This window comes from Oncorhynchus gorbuscha, linkage group LG11 (assembly GCF_021184085.1).
Source record: "Oncorhynchus gorbuscha isolate QuinsamMale2020 ecotype Even-year linkage group LG11, OgorEven_v1.0, whole genome shotgun sequence".
Classification (NCBI taxonomy): domain Eukaryota; kingdom Metazoa; phylum Chordata; class Actinopteri; order Salmoniformes; family Salmonidae; genus Oncorhynchus; species Oncorhynchus gorbuscha.
In genome coordinates this window covers 55,582,879-55,605,893 of record NC_060183.1, presented here as the reverse complement: position 1 = coordinate 55,605,893, position 23,015 = coordinate 55,582,879, and the positions used below count along the sequence as shown (strand labels likewise).

Sequence of the window (23,015 nt, the reverse complement as noted above, 5' to 3'; positions counted from 1 at the left end):
CACACACTGTTAAACACCTAGACCCAACTGAGACTTTTGTGTAAAACATGCATTGTCATTTTAAGGTGTGATTCAGTCCTAGAACTCCATACTACATTTAATTCGATCTGTGTCTTTCTGTACTCAATAGATTAGGCTAATGCCCCACTCTAAGAACCTGAGGCCTTATTTATAAACGTTACATAAATGTAAAATCAAATCACATTTTTCTTAGCCATATGCCCCAAATACAACAGGTCAGTGAAATGCTTACTTACGAGCCCTAAACCAACAATGCAGTTTCAAAAAGTATGGATAATAATAAGAGACATTTACATTTTACATTTAAGTCATTTAGCAGACGCTCTTATCCAGAGCGACTTACAGACAAAAGTAACAAGTAATTAAATCAAATTAGTTAAAGAGCAGCAGTTCTATAACAATAGTGAGATTATATACAGGGGCGTACCGGTTAATTGAGGTAGTATGTACATGTAGGTAGAGTTATTAAAGTGGCTATGCATAGATGGCAACACAGTAGCAGTGTTGTAAAGTGGGGGGGGGCACTGCAAATTGGAGGTCCACCGATTCTGATTTTTCAATGCCGATACCAATTATTGGAGGACCAAAAAAGCCGATACCGATTAATCGGACGATTCTTATTTATTTTATTTGTAATAATGACAATTACAACAATACGTAATTAACACTTATTTTAACTTAATATAAAACATCAATAAAATCAATTTAGCTTCAAATAAATCATGAAACATGTTCAATTTGGTTTAAATAATGCAAAAACAAAGTGTTGGAGAAGTAAGTAATATGTGCCATGTAAAAATGTGTGCCATGTAAAATATGTGCCATGTAAAAAGCTAACGTTTAAGTTTCTTGCTCAGAACATAAGAACATATGAAAGTTGGTGGTTCCTTTTAACATGAGACTTCAATATTCCAAGGTAAGAGGTTTTAGTCAATATAGTATTTATAGGACTATTTCTCTCTATACCATTTGTATTTCATATACCTTTGACTATTGGATGTTCCTATAGGCACTATAGTATTGCAGTGTAACAGTATAGCTTCCGTCCCCCCCTCGCCCCTACCTGGGCTTGAACCAGGAACACATAGACAACAGCCACACTCGAAGCATCGTTACCCATCGCTCCACAAAAGCCACGGCCCTTGCAGCGCAAGGAGAATAACTACTCCAAATCTACAAGCGAGTGACATTTGAAACAGTATTAGCTCACACCCAGCTAACTAGCTAGCCATTTCACATTGGTTACACCAGCCATTAGGCTGATAGGCTTGAAGTCATAAACAGCGCTGTGCTTGCGAAGAGCTGATGGCAAAACGCATGAAAGTGCTGTTTGAATGAATGATTACGGGCCTGCTGTTGCTCAGTCATACTGCTCTACCAAATCAGACTTAATTATAACTTTATAACATACAGAAATACAAGCCTTTGGTCATTAATATGATCCAGAAACTACCATTTTGAAAACAAAACGTTTATTATTTCAGTGAAATACGGAACCGTTCGGTATTTTATCTAACGGGTGGCATCCCTAAGTTGAAATATTCTTGTTACATTGCACAACCTTGAATATATGTCATAATTACGTAAAATGCTGGCAAATTAGTTCGCAATGAGCCAGGCAACCCAAACTGTTGCATATACCCTGACTCTGCGTGCAATGAACGCAAGAGAAATGACACAATTTCGCCTGGTTAATATTGCCTGCTGAACTGGATCAGTAGTTATAACTAGTGATTATGATACGTTGAATGCTAGCTAGCAATTTACCTTGGCTTCTTCTGCATTTGTGTAACGGGCAGGCTTCTCGTGGAGTGCAATGGTTAGTGCGTTGGACTAGTTAACTGTGCGGTTGCAAGATTGGATCCCCTGAGCTGAGCAAGGCAGTTAACCCAGTTCCTAGGCAGTCATCAAAAATAAGAATGTGTTCTTAACTGACTTGCCTAGCTAAATAAAAGGTATTTAAATCAAAATATATATATATTTTAATAATCTGAAATCGGCGCCCAAAAATACAGATTTCGGATTGTTATGAAAACTTGAAATCGGCCCAAATTAATCGGCCATTCCAATTAATCGGTCGACCTCTACTGCAAATAGTCTGGGTAACAATTTGACTAGATCTTCAGGAGTCTTATGGCCTGGGGGTAGAAGCTGTTTAGAAGCCTTTTGGACCTAGATTTGGCGCCCCGGTACCGCTTGCCGTACGGTAGCAGAGAGAACAGTCTATGACTCGGGTGGCTGGAGTTTTTGAACATTTTCAGGACCTTCCTCTGACACGCCTGGTATAGAGGTCCTGGATGGCAGGAAGCTTGGCCCAAGTGAGGTACAGGGCCGTACGCACTACCCTCTGTAGTGCCTTGCAGTCGGAGGCCGAGCAGTTGCCATATCAGGCGGTGATGCAACCATGGTGCAGCTGTAGAACTATGAGTACCTATGCCAAATATTTCAATTCTCCTGAGGGGGAATAGGTGTTGGCGTCCCCTCTTCACAACTGTCTTGGTGTATTTGGACCATGACAGTTCGTTGGTGATGTGGACACCAAGGAACTTGAAGCTCTCAACATGCAGCCCTGTCAGAGCCGGTGTAGTGCGATTCAATCTTAGTCCTGTATTGAAGCTTTGCCTGTTTGATGGTTCGTTGGAGGGCATAGCAGGATTTCTTCTAAACTTCTGGATTAGAGTCCTTCTCCTTGAAAGCTGCAGCTCTACCCTTTAGATCAGTGCGGATGTTGCCTGTAATCTATGGCTTTTGGCTGGGGTTTTTACGTACGGTCACTGTGGGGACGATGTCATTGATGCACTTATTGATGAAGCCAGTGATTGATGTGGTGTACTCCTCAATGCCATCGGAAGAATCCCGGAACATATTCTAGTCTGTGCTAGAAAAACAGTTCTGTAGCTTAGCATGTACGTCATCTGACCACTTCCGTATTGAGTGAGTCACTAGTACTACCTGCTTTAGTTTTTGCTTGTAAGCAGGAATCAGGAGGATAGAGTCATGGTCAGATTTGCCAAATGGAGGGAGAGGGAGGGCTTTGTACGCGTCTCTGTGTGTGGAGTAAAGGTGGTCTAGAGTTTTGTTTTTCTCTGGTTGCACATGTAACATGCTGGTAGAAATGAGGTAAAATGGATTTAAGTTTCCCAGTAGGGGGTCCCAAGTCACTAGGAGCGCCGCCACTGGATTAGCAATTTTGTATTTGCTTATGGCCTTATACAGCTTGTTGAGTGTGGTCTTCGTGCCAGCATCGGTTTGTGGTTGTAAATAGACAGCTACAAAAAATGTGAACTCTCTTGGTAAATAGTGTGGTCTACAGCTTATCATGAGATACTCTACCGCAGGCGAGCAAAACCTCAAGACTTCAATAATATTAGATTTTGTGCACCAGCCTTTAATGACAAAGACACAGACCGCCACCTTGTTTTACTGGAGACAGCTGTTCTTGCCGATGCACAGAAAACCCAGCCAACTGTATGTTATCCATGTCGTCGAGCCTGTAAAACAGTAGCCATCTCCTCCGGTGCCAGGTCCTAATCCAGGCACTTGTCATCTCCCGTCTGGATTACTGCAACTCGCTGTTGGCTGGGCTCCCTGCCTCTGCCATTAAACCCCTTCAACTCATCCAGAACGCCGCAGCCCGTCTGGTGTTCAACCTTCCCAAGTTCTCTCACGTCACCCCGCTCCTCCGTTCTCTCCACTGGCTTCCAGTTGAAGCTCGCATCCGCTACAAGACCATGGTGCTTGCCTACGGAGCTGTGAGGGGAACGGCACCTCAGTACCTCCAGGCTCTGATCAGGCCCTACACCCAAACAAGGGCACTGCGTTCATCCACCTCTTGCCTGCTCGCCTCCCTACCACTGAGGAAGTACAGCTCCCGCTCAGCCCAGTCAAAACTGTTCGCTGCTCTGGCCCCCCAATGGTGGAACAAACTCCCTCACGACGCCAGGACAGCGGAGTCAATCACCACCTTCCGGAGACACCTGAAACCCCACCTCTTTAAGGAATACCTAGGATAGGATAAGTAATCCCTCTCACCCCCCCCCTTTAAGATCTAGATGCACTATTGTAAAGTGACTGTTCCACTCGATGTCATAAGGTGAATGCACCAATTTGTAAGTCGCTCTGGATAAGAGCGTCTGCTAAATGACTTAAATGTAATGTAATGTAAATGCCATTATTATATTGCTTATGTATGAAGTGTTAGCAGTTGATGTTATTCTTCAATAACGCAGACCCCAAAGCAAATCAAGGGGAGAAAAATAGGTTTATTCAAAGAGGACAAATCATGGATGTTATGTTGGGAAGTAGATGGTTCATTTTCCCCTGTCCTCAGTGATTCTCTCCTCCATTGATTCTCTCCACAGAACAAAGTTTTATAACCCAACCCTAGCGTCACGTTCTGACCTTAGTTCCTTTTTTATGTATTTGTGTTAGGTTGGTCAGGGCGTGAGTTGGGGTGGGTAGTCTGTCCTTTTTCTATGTTGTTATATTTCTATGTGTTTGGCCTAGTATAGTTCTCAATCAGAGGCAGGTGTCGCTCGTTGTCTCTGATTAAGAATCATACTTAGGTAGCCTGTCTTCCCCATTTTGGTTGTGGGTGTTTGTTTTCTGTTTTGTGTCTGCCCCAGACAGAATTGTTTCGGTTTCATTTCAGTCTCTTGTTGTTTTTGTCATTCAGTGTTCTGTTCTATTAAATAATCATGAACACTTACCACGCTGCGCTTTGGTCCTCACCTTCTTCCACCAACGAAGACCGTTACACCTAGCCTGTGGTTGACCAATTAGAATTCCTTGCAATAAAACTGGGTCAATGGCCAAATAACAAGTATCCTATTTCAGGCTCAATGTATAAACAATTTGGACGAATGAGAACTTGCCATGTAGCTTTGAGTCCCGGACTGAAATTCCTCCCATGTCTCTGACCCATTGACCATTAATCCCCTATTACAGAAAAAACACTATTTCCATTGATCGTTAGTACTCTATTGACTTTTAGTCCTCTGCGTTGTGTATTTATCTTCAAAATATTCTTACAGAAGTTTAAGCTGGGTTTTGCAAGTCATTTGGCGCATACTGTTCAAGCCGGCTAGCAAGCTAAAAAAGTGTCTCTGTACCGCATCTGTTTGACATCATGCACCCAAGAAAACTCAACCACACAACACTGGCCAAGGGAAAGCATTTGTTAGTCTGCCCATCACTCCAGTGTAATGTTTCCAGACATGCCCCTCTCTATAAGCTCGCCCCCCACTCGCCTGAAATCAAATCGACAAAAAAGAGAAATTGAAACATAAAGGTGCCAAGACTTGAGAGAGCAAGTTGAGAAATTGAGAGTGAAAACTTGACAAAGACGTGATTATTTTTGGTGGACAAAAAAAGTTTTTACACATTTCAACCATGTTTCTTTGCTTAAGGTTCTATATTTTTTTTATTCAGCCATTTTTCTTTTTGGTCTGCGGCAATGATTATTCTTCTCGCCCAAAGTCAGTCCACTCGCGGGACACATCCTCTGCGCTCTCGAATAATCTTGTAGACAATGCCATCTCGCGCGCACTGGACTTTAGAAGCTGATTTGACACGATACTTCCTGCTTTGCATGCTTCTCTGATCAAGAATCAAACACTGTGAGCAGCATGGATTAAAAATACCAATCAACACAATCTCACACAGACGCACACACTTCAGAATTGTGTTTTTTAAATTAAACGAGTCCTACATTCTTGGAACAATAACGGTTTAAGTTGGTCTGATAGCAATCTAACTAGTCCGAAAAAACAACAAGATATAAAATATTTTTATATTTTAATTAAACCATTTAAACATCACAACAAAGTTCTCTACAAATCCTCTGTACAACATGATCCGCCACATAGCGGAGAGGTCAGAGCTCAGACAAGGGTTGACAGGTGTACACATCTTACATACATCATTTAATGTTTTGTTGAGAACTGACAACATTCTTGACAACCATTTCCATCCAACACCTTCTTGACCCCACTCCCCAAGACATTCAAATAAATTACACATTGTCTGTCAACTATTCAATCCTTCCAGGCATCTTTTGTGCAAACACTGTGGCCTATTCCCCCAACAAACACAATATGTACTAGTTATTTACCCCCGTCAAACCTCACACTCTTACCATTTCTGTGGAGAAGATAAGCTCTGATCTTTTGTGAAGCCAAGGGGGAGAAAAGTGGGCTTCCCATTTTCCAATTTCTACCTGCCACTCTGCGCCAGAGGCGGAGTGTGTTAGCGAGTCAATTTGCCAGTCCGGTTATTGTTAGGAGTAGAATGGCAGTGCGGAGGCAGCTGGGGCCACTGGAGGAATGAGTGACATGCTGTCTGACAGTACAAGGCCACAAACATCTTGGCCCCTTACAGCCCCTAAACATGCTGTAGTGACACCGGTAGAGAAGCAATAAGGGAGGTTTCTGAGAAGTTTTTTTGATGGAGAGAGGGGAATTAGAAGTCATGCAGAGGAGTGGACGATTGCCAAGATGGAGTGTGTATCCGTGAACAATTGTGTGTCTTTGTGTGAGCGAGCGAGAGCATGCGTGGCTGCAAAAAGAGAAATGTGAGGGCTGTCTGCATTTAAGTGAATGCAGGTCAAACCGAGTCTCAGTTTACAGGCAAACCAGAAACACATTTCCTATGAAAGGAAAGAGAGGCACATAATGTTGTTTGTTCATTGTGTCCTCCATGACACTTTTATTCAAGTGAAATAGCAAGTTTCCCTTTTTAGCACTGAGATAAAATGACTGCAATTGCCTGAAAGCACTAGTGTGGCAGAAAGCTTTACAAATGGAAATGACATGACTGTTAGCATTTATGGAGTAGGTACTGTATGACTTTGCTAGCTTATCTGTGAATGCATTAGGGAGTAGCTACTGTATGACTTTGCTAGCTTATCTGTGAATGCATTAGGGAGTAGGTACTGTATGACTTCGCTAGCTTATCTGTGAATGCATTATGGATGTACACGGTTATTTCGAATATCCGAAGGGACATTGGTATTTTACCTTTTTGTGAGACGCAAAAAATATATTTTAACACTGAAATAGCTTTTTCTAAATTAAATTAAAATATCAAGGATATTCCATGACATTTCAAATGTTTAATTTAATAAAACGACAAACTTTTTTCAATGTAGTTTTTATGATGTGCGCAGACTTCACTTAGCTTGTTGTTTATGTTGGCCAATCAAAATGGCTCAATGTGTAGAAAGTGGAGTGAGAGTTCACTAATGCAATACAAGATGGAATAACATTGCGGAATTAAAAGTTATCGAAATGAGAAGTAGCCTACCAGGAGGAACCAACAGGTAGGCTGTTTTATCTGAATGGGGTTGGGAGAAAGTGCGACATGTTGCCTCAATTAGCCTAGCTAGCTAGATTCTCTAGGCTACTCCAGTCAAGACAGGCACGGTTATATGGGATGATAGATAACATTGCGGCTGCTACAAGTTAGCTAGTCTTGGCTGTAGCCGAATTGGCTTGGCTAACGTTACTTTAGCTCTCTCTCCCTCTGTTTGCTCAGCTCGCTCCCATCTCACACATACCTGCCCCTCCGCAGCTGCAGCAGTAGACTTTGAGCATCTCTCCCTCACACAGCAATGCTAAGGTTATTTATTCAATACACCTTTATTTATCATCATTGCCTTACTTCTGGACTTCATCCCGATGAAGCAATTCTCCACGATGTCGATCCTCCCAACTCCATGCCTCCCTCTGAGACCACAATGGAACCATTTGTTAGCAAACTTTCTCACTAAGTACAGTAGTCATTTCTGTATTCTCGCCTGAATGCACCCACACTTCGCTTAAAACACTGCCGTAAGACAGTAAATGAATCTCAATCTCATTGTAAATTAAGAGTAAAACAGAGGTAAGAGAAAGTCAGACTCACCCCATCTCATTGTAAATTAAGAGAAAAACAGAGGTAAGAGAAAGTCAGACTCACCCCATCTCATTGTAAATTAAGAGCAAAACATAGGTAAGAGAAAGTCAGACTCACCCCATCTCATTGTAAATTAAGAGCAAAACAGAGGTAAGAGAAAGTCAGACTCACCCCATCTCATTGTAAATTAAGAGCAAAACAGAGGTAAGAGAAAGTCAGACTCACCCCATCTCATTGTAAATTAAGAGAAAAACAGAGGTAAGAGAAAGTCAGACTCACCCCATCTCATTGTAAATTAAGAGCACAACAGAGGTAAGAGAAAGTCAGACTCACCCCATCTCATTGTAAATTAAGAGCAAAACAGAGGTAAGAGAAAGTCAGACTCATCCCATCTCATTGTAAATTAAGAGTAAAACCGAGGTAAGAGAAAGTCAGACTCACCCCATCTCATTGTAAATTAAGAGTAAAACAGAGGTAAGAGAAAGTCAGACTCACCCCATCTCATTGTAAATTAAGAGTAAAACAGAGGTAAGAGAAAGTCAGATTCACCCCATCTCATTGTAAATTAAGAGTAAAACAGAGGTAATAGAAAGTCAGACTCACCCCATCTCATTGTAAATTAAGAGTAAAACAGAGGTAAGAGAAAGTCAGACTCACCCCATCTCATTGTAAATTAAGAGTAAAACAGAGGTAAGAGAAAGTCAGACTCACCCCATCTCATTGAGGTAGGAGAAGAGGTCCAGCGGTGTGTCCTTGGACTTGCCCTCCTTGAAGTGGGTCACATTGATGGGAACACCTGTATGGGTTGGATTGGAAGTCAGACAGTCAGTCCCAGTATCAGCCTAGAGACATAATGCTGTACTACATAGGGCTGGCACAAATATCGTATAACTGACAATTATGGACAATAACCGTGAACTGAAAAGAATAATCATCTTAAGACAGTGCCTTTAGAAAGTATACACACCCCTTGACTTTCTCCACATTTTGTTGTGTTACAGCAGGAATTTAAAATGGATCAATTTGAGATTTGTTTTGGTACTGGCCTACACACAATATCTCAATGTCAAAGTGAAATTGTTTTTCAACATTTCTACAAATGAATAAAAAATGAAAAGCTTAAATGTCTTGAAAAAGGGAATTTCTATACCACATGATGAGTACAAAGTCACAATCAGTTGCATGGACTCACTCTGTGTGCAATAATAGTGTTAACATAATTTTTGAATGACTACCTCATCTCTCTACCCTACACATATAATTATCTGTAAGGTCCCTCAGATGAGAAGTGAATTTCAAACATTGATTCAACCACAAAGACAAATGGCACCTATTGGTAGATTGGTAAAAAAGCAGACATTGAATATTTCTTTGAGTGAGCATAGATGAGTTATTAATTACACTTTGGATGTTGAATCAATATACCCATTGATGTGGCAAAGCAATTCCCTTTTTGTCCTGAATATGAAGTGTTATGTTTGGGGCAAATCCAATACAAAACATTTCTGAGTACCACTCTCCATATTTTCAAGCATTTTCAAGGCTGTATCATGTTATTGGTATTATTTTAATCATTAAGGACTGGGGAGTTTTTCAGGATAAAAAATAAATGGAATGGAGCTAAGGCAAAATCCTAGAGGAAAACCTGGTTCAGTCTGCTTTCCACCAGACACTGGGCGATTTAAGTCAAAGGCCAAATCTACACTGGAGTTGCTTACCAAAGAAGACAGTGAATGTTCCTGAGTGGCAGAGTTACAGTTTTGACTTAAATCTACTTAAATATATGGTAAGACCTGAAAATGGTTGTCTATCCAATGATCAACAACCAAATTTGATAGAGCCTGAAGAATCGTGAAAATAATTTTTAAAATAAATGCACAATCCAGGTGTGGAAAGCTCTGAGAGACTTACCCAGAGACTCACAGCTGTAATATCTGACAAACGTGCTTCTACAATGTATTGACTCAGGGGTGTGAATACTTATGTAAATTTGATATTTTTCCACATAATTTTCAATTACATTTGCAAAAATGTCAAAAAATATGTTTTCACTGACATGAGATGTTGATTGCAGATGGTTGAGAAATGTTATCCATTTTAAATTTAGACTAACACAGCATGTGGCATAAGTCAAGAGGTATGAATTCTTTCTTAAAGCACTTTAGGAGAAGGGAGATTCAACATTATATTCAAGTAGATAGTTTACCCAATAGCAATTTTTAGTTTTTACATGAAGTTGGTAATCATTTTACGAGCAGAATGGCAATGGTCAGGAGGAGAGGCTTCATTTTCCAAAAGCTCTAAACAGTCAAAATCAGTTGTCACTAAAGCTGTGTTTTATTAATTACTTATGTTATGAATCATTTTCAAAGAAGCATTTGATGCATTATAAGTTCAAAAATGACAATGTCCATTTGCATGACAATTAACCATTACCCCAAATGTAATAATCCTAAGAACCCTATTACAGTAAGGGAATTCATCTGAACAATGCTATTCTCTGACCGTTTCAGATCTGATCCTGTCACATTCAGCACTTGGACTCAAAGCTAATGTTGTAGTTGGACACGGGCTGTATTTGGGCTAGAGTTAAACTAGTTTCCAATATATTGCACTTGGATGGATCTGATAATCAATTTATATGGGCAAAATTGTCATTACATTTCCATGTACACTTACTAGTTTTTAATGTTCACTAAAAACAAACTGTGAAGAGACTGATACCCAGGCACTGAACACAGTTCGAGGGAAATGAAAGTGGAAGAGAAAAAAGGAAGATTTGGATGTGGGGGAATGTGGAGGAAGGAGTGAGGAGAGGGGAAGGGTGTTAATGGTAGAATACTCCAATGGGATGTGGTGAGAAGTACTAATACATTCAAAAGCCTTGTTCTTTTGAAAGCTGTGAATTTGCAGGCGGACCTTTCCTAATTGAATTACACACCCTGGCTTTGTGTCACCCATACCTTTTCTACCAATAGCCTCGCATTGCAGAGCGTGTGTGTGTGTGTGTGTGTGTGCGTGTGAAACGCATGGGATATTCCATCAACCATTCCTAATGAGCGTGCGCGCACACACGCCTAGGTGCTCGCCAATCAACCCCACCACCAACCTTTGATACAAAGACACTACTAAACCGATATATAAATCATTGTCATTTACTTGGGGGGGGGGACAAGGAGGATAGAAGAAAAAAAATAAATCTGCTGATGGTCACTCCATCCATCCGGCGCTCATTAGCATTTAGCATGCTTGCAGTTGCCAATCAAGTCCCGGCGAAAAAGCAGCACTCCTGGTTGTCTTTCAATGGGCCCCAATGTAAGCACTGTTGGAATGACATGTAAAGGACTTGACAAAATATTTTTAGACAAGGGCTTTGTCACTCGCCCATTCCCATATCGCGAGAATCCTCGGCCCCTGAGGAAATATCGGAGCCGTAGAGTGTACACGTATAATGCTCCAACAAAGCCCCCTGATCCCCCAAATAGTTAATAATTAGATTAAAAATTCAAATAAATTAAGTGAGGGTGTGAACACTGGAGCCGGGCCCGGTCTCTCTTCCTCCTCTACTCTATCTCACGGGGTCTATCATTCACTGGTCCTTTCTTTTCCCTTTTCTTCAGCCCTGAAGTGAACAGTGCAAAGAATAGGACAGCAGACACAGTTGTAGGAAAAATTACAGCTTTACATTTTTCCTCTCTCTTTTTCCTTTCCCCCTCTTTCAATGAAAGGAAGAGGGATAAAAAAAGAGAGAACTGCTGCTGAAGAAAAAAGTTTAGTCGTGAAAATGATTTTTAATCAGTGAGAAAGCCTGGTGAAAAAAGGCTGGTGGGAGATGAAAAGATGGAGGAGAATGAAATTAAACATTCTTGCGCTGATCTTGTGAGGAGGAGAAGTAAGCTAGAGCCTTTGTGTGAGCCACTAAAACAGCTTTTGTAATTGTCACTCAGTAAGGGGAGAGAAAATAACTATGAACACATATTGCAAATGAGCAAAGGGCCGAGGTGAAACCAGGTTATACGATGACCTCACAGTTTCATATTCCCATTACCAGTTTAATTGTTTTCTGAACCTTTTTTCAAAGGAGGATTTTAGTTGTCCATAAATTTTATCATTTGCCTCACATTAATTTTTTTTTTTTTTTACATTTCAGATAAATCTCAAATAAACCCCACACACCTTCAGTCGCATAAAACAGCACCCAGATACAAACGTAAATCACAGTTGATACCTGCACCCCCTTTATATGTTCCTCTCTGAACTGCTTCGGTGTCATAGTAACATCAACTGTCACTGGTCATCACCATAATCAGAGGCTAATGTCCTGCCATGTCCTTTGAAGTCCCAGCAGGCCTCAGTGGACAGTAGCCCCATCTATGCACATTGACACTTGTAACCAGGATCTAGACTCGAGGCATATGTGGTTCTTGCCCCAGGATGGGATGTGCGTCTCTTTTCTGTGACTGCAAACATGTGACACTCTCATCTGTTTAGCCCTGTAGTGGCATCCAAATGGGTGTCAGTCGGTTGTATTAGCTGGTTTAATGCTTCTGGACCCTCCATGCCCTCAGGCAGGCTGCTTTAGTTTAGACACAGTCAGTCCCAGAGTGTGGGGCTGGGCTGTCCTAGGTCTGGGTGGGCTACAGCAGCCCTACTCAGCAAATTGGATGTAGTCTATCACAGTGCCATCCGTTTTGTCACCAAAGCCCCATATACTACCCACCACTGCGACCTGTATGCTCTCGTTGGCTGGCCCTCTCTACATATTCATTGCCAAACCCACTGGCTCCAGGTCATCTATAAGTCTTTGCTAGGTAATGCCCCGCCAGCTCACACCCACCCGTAGCACGTGCTCCAGCAGGTATATTTCACTGGTCATCCCCAAAGCCAACACCTACTTTGGCTGCCTTTCCTTCCAGTTATCTGCTGCCAATGACTGGAACGAATTGCAAAAATCACTGAAGCTGGAGACTTATATCTCCCTCTCTAACTTTATGCATCAGCTGTCAGAGCAGCTTACCGATCACTGTACCTGTACACAGCCCATCTGTAAATAGCACACCCAACTCTCTCGTCCCCATATTGTTATTGATATTGTTCCCCTCTTTCCACTGGGATTCTCTGCCTCTAACCCTATTACAGGGGCTGAGTCACTGGCTTACTAGGGCTCTTTCATACCGTCCCTAGGAGGGGTGCGTCACCTGAGTGGGTTGAGTCACTGATGTGATCTTCCTGTCTGGGTTGACGCCCCCCCCTTTGGTTGTACCGTGGCGGAGATCTTTGTGGGCTATACTCGGCCTTGTCTCAGGATGGTAAATTGGTGGTTGAAGATATCCCTCTAGTGGTGTGGGAGTTGTGCTTTGGCAAAGTGGGTGGGGTTATATCCTTCCTGTTTGGCTCTGTCCGGGGGTGTCATCGGACGGGGCCACAGTGTCTCCTGACCCCTCCTGTCTCAGCCTCCAGTATTTATGCTGCAGTAGTTTATGTGTCGGGGGGCTAGGGTCAGTTTGTTATATCTGGAGTACTTCTCCTGTCCTATACTGTGTCCTGTGTGAATTTAAGTATGCTCTCTCTAATTCTCTCTTTCTTTCTTTCTCTCTCTCTCTCTCTCTCTCTCAGAGGACCTGAGCCCTTGGGCCATGCCTCAGGACTACCTTACATGATGACTCCTTGCTGTCCCCAGTCCACCTGGCAGTGCTGCTGCTCCAGTTTAAACTGTTCTGCCTGTGATTATTATTATTTGACCATGCTGGTCATTTATGAACATTTGAACATGGCCATGTTCTGTTACAATCTCCACCCGGCACAGCCACAAGAGGACTGGCCACCCCTCATAGCCTGGTTCCTCTCTAGGTTTCTTCCTAGGTTTTGGCCTTTCTAGGGAGTTTTTCCGAACCACCGTGCTTCTACACCTGCATTGCTTGCTGTTTGGGGTTTTAGGCTGGGTTTCTGTACAGCACTTTGAGATATCAGCTGATGTACGAAGGGCTATATAAATAAATTTGATTTGATTTATTTTGCTCTTTTGCACCCCAGCATCTTTACTTGCACATCATCATCTGCACATCCCTCACTCCAGTGTTAATGATAAATTGTAATTATTTTGCCACCATGGCCTATTCATTGCCTTACCTCCCTAACCTTGCTACATTTGCACACACACTGTTCATAGATGTTTCAATTTGTTTTTGACTGTACGTTTGTTTATCCCATGTGTAACTCTGTGTTGTTGTTTTTGTCACATTGCTATGCTTTATCTTGGCCAGGTCGCAGTTGTAAATGAGAACTTGTGCTCAACTGGCCTACCTGGTTAAATAAAGGTTAAAAAATACCGCCCAAGCCTAACGCACAGCTTTTTAAAACTCCATCTCCAGCCATCTGGGCTGTTGGGGGCGTCCTCTGGGTTTTTGGTCATCAGGTACAGGTCCGCTGGCACATGGCTCTGTAATACACACAAAATAACATTCACATTTTACTGGGACATTTGATGCTCTTCATTTAACTTAGTATGTGACCATGAAAAGATTCAGTTGAGAACATAGCAGACACTGTGGGACTAAATAGACTACATGGTCAAAAGTATGTGGACACCTGCTCATCGAACATCTCATTCCAAAATCATGGGCATTAATATGAAGTTGGTCCCCCATTTTTTGCTATAAAAGTCTCCATTCTTCTGGGAAGGCTTTCCCCTAGATGTTGGAACATTGCTGCGGGGACTTGCTTCCATTCAGCCACAAGAGCATTAGTGAGGTCATGCAGGCCAGTCAAGTTCTTCCACACAGATCTCGACAAACCATTTCTTTATGGACCTCGCTTTGTGCAAGGGGCATTGTCATGCTGAAACAGGAAAGGGCCTTCCCCAAACTGATGCCACAAAGTTGGAAGCACATAATCATATAGAATGTCATTATATAGTGTAGCATTAATATATCCCTTCACTAGAACTAAGGGGCCTAGCCCGAACCATGAAAAACCGCCCCAGATCATTATTCCTTTTCCACCAAACCTTACAATTGGCACTATGCATTTGGGCAGGTAGCGTTCTACTGGCATACGCCAATCCCAGATTCGTCTGTCGGACTGCCAGATGGCAAAGTGTGATTCATCACTCCAGAGTCCAATTGCTGGGAGTTTTACACCACTCCAGCCGACGCTTGGCATTGCGTATGATGATCTTAGGTTTGTGTGAGGCTGCTGTTCATGATGCTCCCGACTAACAGTTCTTGTGCTGACGTTGCTTCCAGAGGCAGCTTGGAACTCGGTAGTGAGTGTTGCAACCGAAGACAGATGATTTTTATGCGCTTCAGCACTCAGCGGTCCCATTCTGTGAGCTTGTGTGGCCTACCACGTTGCAGCTGAGCCATTGTTGCTCCTAGACGTTTCCACTTCACAATAACAGCACTTACAGATGACCGGGGCAGCTCTAGCTACCTTTTTGGAAAGGTGGAATCCTATGACAGTGCCACGTTGAAAGTCACTGAGCGATTCAGTAGGGATCATTGTACTCCTGAAAGATGGAAACAAATACATGTTAAAATGCTGTCTGGATCTGAGAGAAAAAGACAAATCAAATGTCCTATTTTTCTCCTCGATTTGGTTTAATTTTCCCTACATGGCCCTTCGCCGCAGGGGAGGGGGGGAGAGAGCGAGAAAGAGAGTGCGAGAGAGAGAAGACCCAAATTCACTAAAAAGATGACACCTGCTACTATGACAGGATGTACTCAAGCGACTGCAACACTCAATATTCACCAGCTGTCTGGAAAGTCCGAATAAATCTCCCAATTCTGTCAACCAACCTCCCCATACACTTCTCCACATCTTCTGGACTTGACTTTCTGACTGACAACTTCTCTTTTATTTATTTTCAGATGAACAGCAACAATCCACACCTCCTATCCTGAGAGCACTATGAAGTTGTAGGAGCTGTCGTTTTCCAGTTGGGGGGAGTTGGTGGATAAGGACATGAATAATCGGGCTGACACCCCAGCAAATTACCCCACATTACAACCAGATGATGGCCAATGTCCCCTGAGCTGAGGCAAATTGCAGGGGAACTATGCAAAATAACCACTGGGTGCATTTAAATGGAAACCTTTACCAGACAAAAAAAATCAGCATACAATAACTAATCTCTCTCAGCCGCAGAAAGAGACGTTTCCTGACGTGTGCAATCGCTTCTTTCCTTTTAACTAAACACCAAAATTGACTTTGAAGGCTCCCATCTCTCCCTTTTATTTTCTGCCTCAGCGCCCAAGATGACGACAAAATGAGAGGAAGGACAAGTGGGGCAAAAGGACTCCACTAAAAACCAATTTAATGCATAGTCTTAAAGTGGACAGAACCAAGGAAGATGGCATGAACCAAACGGATTAGGCCTCGCTCTGTGACAGTGGGTATCTATAGTTGTGTCGTTACTATAGTGGCCTAGAGTTTCCTTACCTACTACAGCGGTTTAAAGCCTGCACAATCCTAACTAATGAAGAGACATTGTTTCTGCCAGCTAGAGTTCACTATGATAAAGATGTGTTATCCTTCTTACCTACAGAACTTAAACAGAAACAACATAGAATATCAATTCAAACATGCATGCATAAATGGAAAGCGAGGGAATAGTTACCAGTGCCTAGAGATCAATGCATTTAAATTCCCACCCCCCGCAGGTGCATCTGGCCCTGAAAGAGAGGAAAATGTAGAAATGGAGCAAGAGAAAGAGGGAGAAAAAGAGAGCGGGTGTCATGTTTGTCATTTATTATCATGTCTTGTCCCTGTGCTCCCCATGCTATTCGTTTCCCTCTGCTGGTCTTATTTGGTTCTTTCCCTCCTTCTATCCCTCTCTCTCCCCCTCCCTCTCTCACTCTCTCGCTCTCTCTTCTCTCTATCGTTCCGTTCCTGCTCCCAGCTGTTCCTATTCCCCTAATCATCATTTAGTCTTCCCACACCTGTTCCCGATCCTTTCCCCTGATTAGAGTCCCTATTTATTCCTTTGTGATCCGTTCCTGTCCCGTCGGTTCCTTGTATTGTATTCACCATGCTGTGATTGCGTTTCGCCCTGTCCTGTCGTGTTTTTGCTGTGATTGTGTATCGCCCTGTCCTGTCGTGTTTTTTGCCTTCATCAGATGCTGCGTGTGAGCAGGTGTCTCTGTCGACTACGGCCTGCGCCTACCCGAAGCGACCTGCAGTCTGTGGCCGCTTCTCCAGTTATTTCCCCTCTACAAGTCTAGAGGATTTCTGTTATTCCCTGTTTGGACTTAAATAAACTCTGTTTCTGTTAAGTCGCTTTTGGGTCCTCTTTCACCTGCATGACAGAAGGAACCGACCAAGGAATGGACCCAGCGACTTCAGACGCTCGTTACACTGCCGTCGAGATCCAAGGAGCCATGCTCGGCAGACACGAGCAGGAATTGTCCGCTGCTCGCCATGCCGTGGAGAACCTGGCCGCTCAGGTTTCCGACCTCTCTGGACAGTTCCAGAGTCTACGTCTCGTGCCACCTGTTACTTCCTGGCCTGCCGAGCCTCCAGAACCTAGGGTTAATAACCCACCTTGCTACTCCGGGCAGCCCACTGAGTGCCGCTCCTTTCTCACGCAGTGTGAGATTGTGTTCTCTCTCCAACCCAACACATACTCTAGAGAGAGAGCTCGGGTTGCTTACGTCATTTCACTCCTTACTGGCCGGGCTCGAGAATGGGGCACAGCTATCTGGGAGGCAAGGGCTGATTGCTCTAACAAATTCCAGAACATTAAAGAGGAGATGATTCGGGTTTTTGACCGTTCAGTTTTTGGTGGGGAGGCTTCTAGGGCCCTGGCTTCCTTATGCCAAGATGAACGGTCCATAACGGATTATTCCATTGAGTTTCGCACTCTTGCTGCCTCTAGTGAGTGGAACGAGCCGGCGCTGCTCGCTCGTTTTCTGGAGGGACTCCACGCAGTGGTTAAGGATGAGATTCTCTCCCGGGAGGTTCCTTCAGATGTGGACTCTTTGATTGCTCTCGCCATCCGCATAGAACGACGGGTAGATCTTCGTCACCGGGCTCGTGGAAGAGAGCTCGCATCAACGGTGTTTCCCTGCTCCGCATCGCAACCATCTCCCTCCTCTGGCTTTGAGACTGAGCCCATGCAGCTGGGAGGGATTCGCATCTCGAATAAGGAGAGGGAACGGAGGATCACCAACCGCCTGTGCCTCTATTGCGGAGTTGCTGGACATTTTGTTAATTCATGTCCAGTAAAAGCCAGAGCTCATCTGTAAGCGGAGGGCTACAGGTGAGCGCAACTACTCAAGTCTCTCCATCAAAGTCCTGTACTACTTTGTCGGTCCACCTACGCTGGACCGGTTCGGGTGCTACATGTAGTGCCTTGATAGACTCTGGGGCTGAGGGTTGTTTCATGGACGAAGCATGGGTTCGGAAACATGACATTCCTTTCAGAGAGTTAGATAAGCCTACGCCCATGTTCGCCTTAGATGGTAGTCATCTTCCCAGTATCAGATTTGAGACACTACCTTTAACCCTCACAGTATCTGGTAACCACAGTGAGACTATTTCTTTTTTGATTTTCCGTTCACCGTTTACACCTGTTGTTTTGGGTCATCCCTGGCTAGTATGTCATAATCCTTCTATTAATTGGTCTAGTAATTCTATCCTATCCTGGAACGTTTCTTGTCATGTGAAGTGTTTAATGTCTGCCATCCCTCCCGTTTCTTCTGTCCCTACTTCTCAGGAGGAACCTGGCGATTTGACAGGAGTGCCGGAGGAATATCATGATCTGCGCACGGTCTTCAGTCGGTCCCGAGCCAACTCCCTTCCTCCTCACCGGTCGTATGATTGTAGTATTGATCTCCTTCCGGGGACCACTCCTCCTCGAGGTAGACTATACTCTCTGTCGGCTCCCGAACGTAAGGCTCTCGAGGATTATTTGTCTGTGTCTCTTGACGCCGGTACCATAGTGCCTTCTTCTTCTCCGGCCGGGGCGGGGTTCTTTTTGTTAAGAAGAAGGACGGTGCTCTGCGCCCCTGCGTGGATTATCGAGGGCTGAATGACATAACGGTTAAGAATCGTTATCCGCTTCCCCTTATGTCATCAGCCTTCGAGATTCTGCAGGGAGCCAGGTGCTTTACTAAGTTGGACCTTCGTAACGCTTACCATCTCGTGCGCATCAGAGAGGGGACGAGTGGAAAACGGCGTTTAACACTCCGTTAGGGCATTTTGAGTACCGGGTTCTGCCGTTCGGTCTCGCCAATGCGCCAGCTGTTTTTCAGGCATTAGTTAATGATGTTCTGAGAGACATGCTGAACATTTTGTTTTTGTCTATCTTGACGATATCCTGATTTTTTCTCCGTCACTCGAGATTCATGTTCAGCACGTTCGACGTGTTCTACAGCGCCTTTTAGAGAATTGTCTCTACGTAAAGGCTGAGAAGTGCTCTTTTCATGTCTCCTCCGTTACTTTTCTCGGTTCCGTTATTTCCGCTGAAGGCATTCAGATGGATTCGCTAAGGTCCAAGCTGTCAGTGATTGGCCCGTTCCAAGGTCACGTGTCGAGTTGCAGCGCTTTTAGGTTTCGCTAATTTCTATCGGCGTTTCATTCGTAATTTCGGTCAAGTTGCTGCCCCTCTCACAGCTCTTACTTCTGTCAAGACGTGTTTTAAGTGGTCCGGTTCCGCCCAGGGAGCTTTTGATCTTCTAAAAGAACGTTTTACGTCCGCTCCTATCCTCGTTACTCCTGACGTCACTAGACAATTCATTGTCGAGGTTGACGCTTCAGAGGTAGGCGTGGGAGCCATTCTATCCCAGCGCTTCCAGTCTGACGATAAGGTTCATCCTTGCGCTTATTTTTCTCATCGCCTGTCGCCATCTGAGCGCAACTATGATGTGGGTAACCGTGAACTGCTCGCCATCCGCTTAGCCCTAGGCGAATGGCGACAGTGGTTGGAGGGGCGACCGTTCCTTTTGTCGTTTGGACAGACCATAAGAACCTTGAGTACATCCGTTCTGCCAAACGACTTAATGCCCGTCAAGCTCGTTGGGCGTTGTTTTTCGCTCGTTTCGAGTTTGTGATTTCTTACCGTCCGGGTAGCAAGAACACCAAGCCTGATGCCTTATCCCGTCTGTTTAGTTCTTCTGTGGCTTCTACTGATCCCGAGGGATTCTTCCTTATGGGCGTGTTGTCGGGTTAACAGTCTGGGGAATTGAAAGACAGGTTAAGCAAGCACTCACGCACACTGCGTCGCCGCGCGCTTGTCCTAGTAACCTCCTTTTCGTTCCTGTTTCCACTCGTCTGGCTGTTCTTCAGTGGGCTCACTCTGCCAAGTTAGCTGGTCATCCCGGTGTTCGAGGCACTCTTGCGTCTATTCGCCAGCGCTTTTGGTGGCCGACTCAGGAGCGTGACACGCGCCGTTTCGTGGCTGCTTGTTCGGACTGCGCGCAGACTAAGTCGGGTAACTCTCCTCCTGCCGGTCGTCTCAGACCGCTCCCATTCCTTCTCGACCATGGTCTCACATTGCCTTAGACTTCATTACCGGTCTGCCTTTGTCTGCGGGGAAGACTGTGATTCTGACGGTTGTCGATAGGTTCTCTAAGGCGGCACATTTCATTCCCCTCGCTAAACTTCCTTCCGCTAAGGAGACGGCACAAATCATTATTGAGAATGTATTCAGAATTCATGGCCTCCCGTTAGACGCCGTTTCAGACAGAGGCCCGCAATTCACGTCACAGTTTTGGAGGGAGTTCTGTCGTTTGATTGGTGCGTCCGTCAGTCTCTCTTCCGGGTTTCATCCCCAGTCTAACGGTCAAGCAGAGAGGGCCAATCAGACGATTGGTCGCATACTACGCAGCCTTTCTTTCAGAAACCCTGCGTCTTGGGCAGAACAGCTCCCCTGGGCAGAATACGCTCACAATTCGCTTCCTTCGTCTGCTACCGGGTTATCTCCGTTTCAGAGTAGTCTGGGTTACCAGCCTCCTCTGTTCTCATCCCAGCTTGCCGAGTCCAGCGTTCCCTCCGCTCAAGCGTTTGTCCAACGTTGTGAGCGCACCTGGAGGAGGGTGAGGTCTGCACTTTGCCGTTACAGGGCACAGACGGTGAGAGCCGCCAATAAACGCAGGATTAAGAGTCCAAGGTATTGTTGCGGCCAGAGAGTGTGGCTTTCCACTCGCAACCTTCCTCTTACGACAGCTTCTCGTAAGTTGACTCCGCGGTTCATTGGTCCGTTCCGTGTCTCCCAGGTCGTCAATCCTGTCGCTGTGCGACTGCTTCTTCCGCGACATCTTCGTCGCGTCCATCCTGTCTTCCATGTCTCCTGTGTTAAGCCCTTTCTTCGCACCCCCGTTCGTCTTCCCTCCCCCCTCCCGTCCTTGTCGAGAGCGCACCTATTTACAAGGTACATAAGATCATGGACATGCGTTCTCGGGGACGGGGTCACCAATACCTAGTGGATTGGGAGGGTTACGGTCCTGAGGAGAGGAGTTGGGTTCCGTCTCGGGACGTGCTGGACCGTTCACTCATCGATGATTTCCTCCGTTGCCGCCAGGATTCCTCCTCGAGTGCGCCAGGAGGCGCTCGGTGAGTGGGGGGTACTGTCATGTTTGTCATTTATTATCATGTCTTGTCCCTGTGCTCCCCATGCTATTCGTTTCCCTCTGCTGGTCTTATTTGGTTCTTTCCCTCCTTCTATCCCTCTCTCTCCCCCTCCCTCTCTCACTCTCTCGCTCTCTCTTCTCTCTATCGTTCCGTTCCTGCTCCCAGCTGTTCCTATTCCCCTAATCATCATTTAGTCTTCCCACACCTGTTCCCGATCCTTTCCCTGATTAGAGTCCCTATTTATTCCTTTGTGATCCGTTCCTGTCCCGTCGGTTCCTTGTATTGTATTCACCATGCTGTGATTGCGTTTCGCCCTGTCCTGTCGTGTTTTTGCTGTGATTGTGTATCGCCCTGTCCTGTCGTGTTTTTTGCCTTCATCAGATGCTGCGTGTGAGCAGGTGTCTCTGTCGACTACGGCCTGCGCCTACCCGAAGCGACCTGCAGTCTGTGGCCGCTTCTCCAGTTATTTCCCCTCTACAAGTCTAGAGGATTTCTGTTATTCCCTGTTTGGACTTAAATAAACTCTGTTTCTGTTAAGTCGCTTTTGGGTCCTCTTTCACCTGCATGACAGCGGGAGCGAATTGGTGGCAAATGGGGCATGAAGCGCTGAAATCATGTCGCTGTCCAGTCCTGCCATATTGTTGTGGAAGCATGAACTTAAAGCAAGTAAATTTCTATCTTTCCACGTGTTAGCTGCCTCATTGCATTTCAATCGAGTCCAATGGGGTCCAAAGAAAAGACAGGTGGGGAGAGATGGTGGGAGGGCGTAGAGGACGGCAACAACAAAAACAATTGTCCCACTGGTTTGGAACTGACACCTAAATAACCATGTCTCAAGTCTGGCCTTGTCTTTAAAATTGCATTTGCAAACATGGCACATTGAGATGAGAGAATGAATTACATCTGATATTTGTGTACTATTTGTCATGTTTAACTCCCAGACTCAGCTCCATTATCTGTCTACTGCAGCTATTCCCGAACTTGGGTGGGGGTACGCCAAATTAAATGTGATTCACATTTTTTTTAAATTAACAATTTCAAACAGTCCATTTATATTTTCCAATAGGCGTATACATTTGTGTGAGTTTTTTTAATCGCGTGAGTAGCCTCGTTTCACTGCCAAAAATAAAATTAAACCATCTATTGTTCAATGAAAAAACAACACAAAGTCAAATACAGGTAGCCTAGTCAAATAATTAACATCCAATCACATTAACCGTTACTCTCTCGCGGGAATATCACTAACGGTCCGTTAGTGCACTTCTAACAACGCATAATCTCATACGGGAGCAGAAACCGGGCATAATACATGCAAATGACTGAATTATTACACTCTGTTCAATTTAAAAGGATCCACAGCACGCCCTGCTTAATGTATTCAAATCCCTTTACCACTTTTATCTCCCCCACCATAAATATTTCATCGTATTTAATTCCATTGATAAATTCATTGTGAATGTAAATGGGACTAAACCCATGAATTAAATCAATTACACAATATTGTCATACTATACATCGCTATGCTATTGAGT

The 23,015-nt window shown here is 44.4% G+C and overlaps 1 pseudogene; it reads right to left on the bottom strand.

Annotated features, from left to right (window-relative positions):
• The window catches only part of LOC124047681, a 48,616-nt pseudogene that overhangs the window by 9,387 nt on the left and 16,214 nt on the right, over window positions 1-23,015 (bottom strand).